This window comes from Castanea sativa, chromosome 6 (assembly GCF_040712315.1).
Source record: "Castanea sativa cultivar Marrone di Chiusa Pesio chromosome 6, ASM4071231v1".
Classification (NCBI taxonomy): domain Eukaryota; kingdom Viridiplantae; phylum Streptophyta; class Magnoliopsida; order Fagales; family Fagaceae; genus Castanea; species Castanea sativa.
Window position 1 is genome coordinate 5175405 of NC_134018.1, and position 9587 is coordinate 5184991.

The 9587-nt window shown below is 31.3% G+C and overlaps 1 pseudogene; it reads left to right on the top strand.

The window, feature by feature from the left end:
- LOC142638751 (cytochrome P450 71D11-like) overlaps window positions 1-6881 on the top strand; it is a 30833-nt pseudogene extending 23952 nt beyond the window's left edge.
- Window positions 6882-9587: the final 2706 nt, after the last annotated feature.

The following is a 9587-nucleotide window of genomic DNA, read 5'->3' on the forward strand; positions in this document are numbered from 1 at the left end:
CACAAAATTTCAACATTAGAATATACCATAAAACCAATAATGAACAATCCTAAGTATGGGATGAGCACATCAGATAGTTCAAACAATCAAAACCAAGTTAGAAATCCACACCTCATTTATCAATGTCTAAGATTTATGATTTTTTCCCTGAATAATGTCTAAGATCTTAACAATTGTTGCGAGTGGTAATTTTTAGGTAAAATACTATTTTAGTCCCTAGACTTTGTTAATAATTATAAAAAAAAAAGTTTTATCATATTTTTTATAATGTTGTTTATAAAGTTGCTTACCATTATTGTATATCTATTAGTTGATGATTTGCATAACATAGATACTAAATAAGAGGTTGAATTGTTCATTAGATTTTTTAAGTCATATATATATATATATATATGTATATAAATTTGAATGAAATGTCAAAAAATGAGATTATAAAAGTTTCCAACTTTATTTCTAATATAATTTCTAAATTAGTGAAGAACATCTCATTTTTAGTTATGATAGGAAATATAATTTCCCTAGTTAGAGTTTAATTAGTTTTAAGTTTAAATTTTGTATTATTATATTTAATTTTTGATTTTTGATTTAATCAAGTGAATGTAATGGTTGATTTTATTACACTATAAAGTTTTCAATGTCCTCTGTATAGTCATTTCTATTTTATTTCTTACTACTCTTGGCCACTTTTTTATTTTCCAAATAATGGTTACTATTGACGTTTGATTTCATTTCATTTTTCTTCCATTATTTATTCTTGATTGCTTTGTATGTTCCCTTGCTAGCTATAATTTTTTATGGTTATCAATACGAAATAGATATCATGGATGACTTAAATAATTATAGATGTAGTTATGTTAATGGTATATCAAAGGTATTTTTTTTTTCTTCTGAATTTTCAAGGAAAGACGAAAGGAATTTCTCTAATTTGGTCTCAATCAATTAAGACATCAATAATATCTTAACGGAAGTAATAATGAGTATTACATTTTTTTAATGTATGAAGCGGTTAGGTTAGTGGATGTCAAAGTTAAAAAAAAAAAATTTAAAAATTCCAAGGAAATGTAAAAGGTCTTTTTTTGAAAAAAGAAATGAGAACTTTTTAAATAGTAGAAATATGATTGTTTTAATTACCTTGTTTATAGACTTCATTATTAAGTTATAATCATCTAAATTATAGTAGACCACACAAGATAAATATGTATAGATGATTTTTTTTTTAATTCATTGTTTACTTATTGATATCTAAATTAAAGTTTTTTTTTTTTAAATCTAAATTAAAATAGATGAATATATAGAGGTAAAATTATATGAAAAGTTAAAACTACCCAAGATAAATGATAGGCCACAAACGTATTGACCCCTAGTGATGGATTAAGTTGATTAATTAGCCAAGTTATTAATTAATCAAATTAACATGCAAAGTGTGTGGTAGCACAAACAAATCACCAATAAACAAAAGTGCAACGAAAAATAAATTGACACGGTGATTTGTTTACGAATGGAGAAAACCTACACGGCAAAAACCCCACTAGGTGATTTTAAGGTCACCACTCCCAAAATTCCACTATTATCACAACAAGCGGTTACAAGTAAAGGAATCCCAAGTACCTTACTAACCTACAGTTGAATCCTTACCCAAATACCCAATTGGACTTGTTCTGTAGTGACAATTTCTCCTTTCAATGCATAGCTCCCAAGTACGTGACTAACCAATTGCGTGGATCTCAGTACGCGACTTCAATCACCAACTAGAGAAAGTTGTTGGCTGCAAAGTTCTTCAATTCATCCACACGATGAAGATCAAGAAGATGCTTGGTTACAAAACCCTATGGTGTAAAGACACAGCAACTTCTTCACAAGAGAGATGAACTAGGGCAAGAACTTTGTCTCTGGTCACAACTTGCTTAAATAAGGATTTCTCAATGCTTGTGCAACTTGTGTACTCTTAGAAGGCTCTTAAAATAATCATTTTATATATCTAGGGTTAGAAGAAAAGAAGGCCTAAAGACACATCCATGGATTGGAATCAAAACAGAACTTCAAAATCTGTTTTTCTTAAACCTCGATAGATAGAGGTGTCGAGACATCTGTCAAGCAGCTGTCGAGCCACAGGGCTGGAACAGCTCTTTAAACCTCGACACATGCTAGCTGTCGAGTTTTAATGAACTTGCACTCTTCAGCTTGTTTCTTGGACAGACTTGATGGCTTCAACACTTGATCTTGAAACACAATTTCTTGAAGCAATAAACATATCCTAAATCTACCAAATTAGAGGTAAAGTGCATTTTGTCAAAAGATCAGCCAATTACATAAACTAATGACATATGATCTTGACAAGTGAACCACATATGTCCTAACAATAAACATTTAACCATTGGTAGATATGTGTTTTTTGAAGACTAAAAGTTTGCTTGATTGCTTTGCTTGGAACTATATAACTATCAAAATATTGTTGCGAATGGTTCCATCGTTTGCAAATTATCAAGTTTGGTGGCCTTACATGAACTCATGTTTTTTTAATTTTTTTCTTTTCGCTGAAACAACTTAAGAATATTAAAACTTAAGTTATCACATGTGGTAACTGTAAAACATATCAATGATATGAAAAATAGAAAGTTTTAAATTTTTGAAAAGCATTTTTACTAGACTGTAATATAAAATATTTTTTTCTCAATATTTTATGTTACTATTTTTATATAAGATCAATATTGTTAGCATTCTTTAAAGATGATACATAATATTTTTGAGAAGAAGAAGAAGAAGCAGACACAATGCTAACAAGTAATATAAAATTATTAAGTTTGCGTGATTTAAATTTGTGGCAAAAAAATTAATATATCTATGATAAAGGTTTTCATCTAAATGATGTATAGTAGTCCATATTTTTTTAGTCTTGATTCAAAAAGTCCATTCTATATAAGATTACAAATTGCTCAATCTACAGGCCTAGACACATTCAAAGAGTGCTATCTAAATTATAAATGATATGACCTTTTATCACACAAATATTTTGATTCTCCTAATGTATGGTAAAGGAAGGCAAGTGTGTCTCTAGCCATTTCCTTGATTTGTGATGCATAAGTATGGAGGATGTGATTGAATTTAATGTTGAATAAAATAAGATAAGAAAAAAAGAGTAAAAAAAAATATAATAATAAACATCAAATTATCCAAGCCATTTTATGTAATATAATAACATTTTATTATTATATACTATATGTATAAGGCAGTAGGATAATATTTAATAATCAAATAGAATAGAAAAGATAACAACTTAAAACACAAAACTAAATTGCATCAACCCAAAGTAGAATTCTAATTAATACAAAAGCTCATCAACCTAAGTATGGTTGTAATAAAAAAAATGAAAAAAAATTTGAGAGAGAGAGAGAGAGAGAGAGAGAGAGAGAGAGAAGTAACATTTTTTGTGTGAGAAAACTATGCATAGAATGAAAAATAAAATGTCAAATTTATAGTAATATGTTAAGAATAAGAAGAGTCAAAATAAAGGTAGATAAAATGGTAGAGAATGAATGATATTAAGGTAGAAAGTAGTGGGGAGATGAAGAGGTAAAATGGAGGGAGAGTTTTGGAAAATTAATAACAAAAATAATGGTTAAAAGATATTTTAATTTTTAAATAATGGAGTTTTTAAGTCACCTTATTAAATGAGAAAATGTTTTAAAAAATATATACGAAAAATTAGAAACAAAATAGGATAATGACATGGCTGCTGAGGTGGCTCAATCAGAGTAGAGTAACAATAAATACTATGCTTTAGGTTTTAGATACAATATAGATAAAAGAAATTAATAGTTTAAAACAGAAGCCGTCTATGCATTCAACTGGGTTTGGTTTATAGCAAATGCATATTATATAACAAAAATCAAATGAAAACAGTGTTTGAAAAGTAGACTCTAAATTTTGTATTACCTTTCCCAACACTGCCCATTGCAAAGAACAAAAGTCTGTTTCTACTTGGACCTCTTGGTTTCGCTCAGTTTGGAAGTTCCTTTGGCATATCTAAAAAAAGAGAGTCCAGTGAGAAAGAATTAGAGTGAAAATCCAAATTTTCTTTCAAAGATAGAAATGTGACTCAATATCATGAATCAAGAAAACTAAAATGGAACATGGCATTTAAAACCCCCCAAAAAAATTTGTAAAAACTAAAGGTTCTCTGAACAAAGAGAGAGCATGAAGAATTAAATGAAGTTTTTTTTTTTTTTTTTTTTTTTTCTTGTATGGAGAAAAATAAAGTTAAATTTAAATTTATTCAAAAAAAATGTAAAATTTATAACTACCCACTAGAATGGTGCAATTGAACACCTGTAAAAATAGTATTGAAATGTTGGTTAATGTTCTCAAAAAAAGAAAAAAAGAAACTGTTGCTTAAGTACGAAACAAAAAGGTACATTTTTCTGTGTTTTTAATTGTAAACATAACATTAATTTATGTAACCATGTAACACAATAGGGAGTGGTCAACAAAAAGTTAAAGGTTCCGCTTTTATATTTTATATAGATTTATATTTTTTGGGACAAAATTTGACTATGAACTCGATAATAGCCTAAAGTTATAACTTCCACTAAACAAATTAATATAATTACATATTTTAAAAATCTAACCAAACCGTTGGACTGTATGTTCCTTATATTCTTTACACACATGTCAAATTTCGTGTCAATCAGATTTTATTTACTTTCAATTTATAATTTTTTTTATGCATAATTTTAAACTACAAGAATTTGAAATTCAAACATTTAATTGTTGACATAGCTATTAAACTTTAATCGTCTAGAAATTTTGTAAGCATGGAGGACATAAAAAGAAAATATAATCCAATGATAGATTTGCTATTAAGTGGAGTTGTAGTTTTAAACTACAACTAAGTTTGTTATCAAACTTTGTCCCATATTATACAAAAAAAGAATGGGGTGTAAAAATTATAATGAGGTTTAAATATAGAATAAAATTTTACTAATAAAAAAAATTAGGTATCAAATATCTTTAATTTTATATATACTAGTGGATGCCGAGTCCGATGCGTGAATATATATTATAAGTTCATAAAAAATCTATTGTAAAAAATTATCTTTATAGTTCATGTATAATATGCATTATATATAATGTAAGTGCACAATTGCGCCTGGACCCAAAAACACACGTGGGCTCAGGCCCAATGAGCCTTAAACAATGAAATTTGTAGAGTGTGGGCTCACAATCTAGTTTAGTGATATTCAAAGCTTGATGAACAGCCTAGAATGTTATCGTATCTGCAAACAACGGACGAATAAGGCAAATGAACCTCCTCGGACGTAAGCCGAGGACGACTTATGTATTATTTCTCTCTTTTCTTTCAAAGGTTACAGTTCTAGGTATTTGTCTCACCACCCTTTTCTTTACTCTCTTCCTTCCTTAAATACTTCTCCTTCTTCCCTCCTTATCCACGTGTAACGCAAATCACCCCATTAGACACCTGTCCCATCCACCACCCTATGGAAGTCTTCAAATGATAGCGAGAATGCTGACTTCTACTATTCAGGGGTCATTTTCCCATTAATGCGGCCAGAAAGGTAGGTGCAGGGTCTTTAATGTGGAAGTAGCAGCCTTTTTCTAAGATATTTCTTTCACTCTGTGGTGTCTAAAGGGTATTTAGATCCCCCTCTTAACCAACAGTTTGTCCAGAACACCGCCTTGATCTTTTTGGCGAATCCCAAGGTCTTCGCGGGTCTTTCTAAGGAGAGATTCGTCCTCGGATGAATCCTCGGACTCTCGACCTATGGGCTGACCTGCAGCTCTAGAGGCTTTTAGTCTAAAACGAACTAGCACCCATCAATAAAGCCCAAGGCCCAAATGCTTACTTAGGTCCTTTTATTCCCCACATATAATTCAGCATGTGAGCATCTTGTTTGAATTAACATAAAATCATTTAATAATTTTGACTAATTGAACCATATATTGCTTTCCCACGTGAATTCTCAACTTATGTATATCTTGATTAGTATAAATCATAGCTCCATTCCCCCATGTTTTCTTCATCTAAACATGTAATAATTGAATCGAACTATAAGACAAATCAACCAATAACTATTTGCATGTATTTGGCTAGCATTTGCCAAAGTTTAAACTTTCAAACTTTCAAACTATCTTGTGTCACTAAGTCACTTATGTAGATTGTGTCTCCTTGTGCGCGCGCATCACAAGCAGAATAGTTTTTTCCCCCTATATGCTTAACTCAAAGTTGACTAATTCCATTCAGGATATATTTGGTGCTGGGGGTGAGACATCAGCAACAACCGGGGATTGGGCAATGTCAGAAATGATGAAAAATCCAATTGTGATGAAAAAGGCACAATCTGAGGTGAGAGAAGTCTTTAATAGAAACAGGAGGGTTGATGAAACATGCATTAATGAGATGAAATATCTAAGCTTAGTTATTAAAGAGACTCTAAGACTGCATTCTCCTGTTCCTCTCTTATTTCGTAGAGAATGTGGGGAGAGATGTATATTTAATGGATATGATATACCTGTTAACACTAAAGTCATTGTTAACGTATGGGCAATTGGAAGATCCTAAACATTGGACTGAAGCGGAGAAGTTTCATCCAGAGAGGTTCCTTGATAGCTCTATTGATTATAAAGGGACTAATTTTGAATATATTCCATTTGGAGCTGGTAGGAGGATATGTCCAGGCATAACATTTGCTATGGTCAATGTTAAGCTTCCACTTGCACTATTTTTGTACCATTTTGACTGGAAACTTACCAATGGAATGAAGAATGAAGACTTGGACATGAATGAGGCCTTTGGCATTGCAATTAGAAGAAAAGAAGATCTACAGTTGATTCCCATTGCTTATCGTCCTTTGCCAGTTGAATAAGCTCACACATGAATACCTTTCATTTTATTTTTTGAAAGAAAGATGCTTTATATTAGTTAGAATAAGACTTCATATGCTTATTAGGTCAAGAAAAATATTATTGTACTTTCATTTAACTTAAATAAAAATATATTGCGAATAAGGATAAAACAGCTCTTTAATAAATAAAATTTTTATAGCATAAGAGCAGCTCAAACCCTATGCAGCTCTTTAATTTCTTGGGTGACTTAGGTAATTGCCTAAGGCTCCTAAGTAAAAGAAGGATCTCAAATTTTAGGTGATAGATTTTATTTTTGGTTCATTGTGGGATATGCTTTGGATCCTGAGTATTTGGTTTTTTGTATATATAAGGGATTTTTAGAGTGTAGAACAACATAAGCTCGATCTACATATCTCAAGTTAAAAACAATAAATAAACTAAATACAAAACATTATATAAAGATGTTCGATCAACGGTAATCCAAGTGCAATTGGACTATGTTTGTCCTTTCCAACCAACTATGTTGTGATAAAAGTTTGTATTTTAAGTATAAACAATCATTTTATCTAAAATAGTGTTATTATATTCTTTACCTACATATGGTATATTGAGCGGTGTAGGATTAGGGGAAGAGATATCAATATGGCCTTGTGAAAATTAATCATAAGGAGGTATCAAGGATAATTACTGAGCCATTATGGGCAACCAAATTCATAATATTAAAAGGAAAGCTCATTCCATTGTGAGCTCCTTATTGATGGAAAGATGCTACATACATATGCATTTTAATTTTTAAGTTAGAAACACCTACCTATATTTGTTATTTGATCAGTGTTTTAAATTTTGTAACTTTTTTATTTATGGAAACATAATGTATTTTCCATTTTATATTCAATTTTTAAATAAGGCGAGATGTTTTGTAAATAATGTAATTGTTGGAAAAACTGGTTCTGCATCTCATGTAAAACCCACAGCGGAAGCAATATAAAGATCTATTTCATTCATAAGAGATAACATATAACCTTGAATTCTAAAATAAAGAAGAGAAAGCATACCTTGATGCAATGAAATTCAAAACCAACACTTGATAATACCTTTAAACTTCATCCCAATTCCACATGGTACCCCAAATGAGTGGTCTCTCAATTAGTTCTTGTGTATTGATTTTCCTTTGGAAAAGTGTATTTCCAAGATTCTATAGAGAAAAACTGTTTCCTCTTCTTTTAATCATACGTTCATCTTAATTGCCTTAGTAGTTACTTTATTTAATAATTCTTATCAAATTAAACTTGATTATCTAATTGGGTTAGCCTTTTGGGCAAGCCCAATTGGGCTTAAGTGTGTTGCTTAGGATGGAACCAAAGGGACTAATAAGGCTCTAACTCCAATGGGCTTTAGATTTATCTGTCAACTCTTGACAAGTCCAAGATTACCATTAATTATATAACAAATACCACTATGGAAATATAATTACACTCTAGCCGTGGATTGGGTAATGATAGGAATGATGGAAAAGGCACATGCTCAGGTGAGAGATGCCTTTAATAAATGAGTGAGGGTTAATAGCTAAAAATCAGGAGGCTGAAAATCAGGAGGAAATATTTTTATATCAAAACCACCTAAATTGTAGAAGCTAGACGGCTAGCAAATTCAAAATACCATAGCTAGTTGCCCTTATTTCTTATGGATAGTCTAACGGATGTTATGCATGATTTGCTCCCTATTTTTTCTCCTTCATACATATCCATCTAAATGGATAATATACAGAATATAATGGTTTCTACATAAATGAAATACCAGCTCTCTCTATCTTAAGGTGAGATAGAATATCTCAAGAATTCTTTTTGGTATTAGAGCCCCTCATGAGATAGAGAGCAGGAGCGGCGATATGTTATAGTCAAGGGGTTCAAATGAGATATATATATATATATATATATATATATATATATATATATATATATATATATCATGGTTTTAAAAACCGAACCGGGCATTGAACTGTTTTTTTTTTTAATTTTCGGTTCAACCTCGGTTTTTTCTCGATTTTTGACAGATTTTCTAGTTTTTGACCGGTTGTTGACCGGTTTTGGGGCTTTTAACCGGATCAGACTGCACCGGTTTTTTTGGTTGAACTGGTCGAACCGGCCGGTCCGGTCCATTTTTAAAACAGTGATATATATATAAAGGGGGTAAGTTACAGATAAAGGCCGGTTGAGGCCATGATATTACAATAGGCTAGAGCCATCTGATTACAATGCTAAGGGTTGTAAAGAGGAGGTAAAGCTGGGTGAGGTGTTTTGGAGTTCTTCCTAAAACAGGAACCTCTGAGGTAATTTTGGAGCTCTTCCTAAAATTGGTCTTGCTTCAGAATGGAGACTTGGCTGCCTTATATAGACTGAAGGGAGCCTTGGATGCCATCTGAAGATTGCTGGAATCACGGAAGGTGAATTGCTTTTTACTGAGGTGAAAACTCTTTCCACTGAAAGCAACAGTGATTCTGAATGATTATGTCTGTGAACAGTAACTTTTACTGTTCATGAATAGTGACTTGTCCCCCTGCTTTTCCGGAGTACTGTTCATCTGTCGTTGTTGGATGAATAGTAGTCTGTCAGGGAATCTGCTGAGTGCTGGTACTATTCATGATGCAGGTACTATTCATGATGCATGTACTGTTCATATCAGTGGTTGGTGCTGATTTTGAATAATAACCAGATTAGAACCTTATC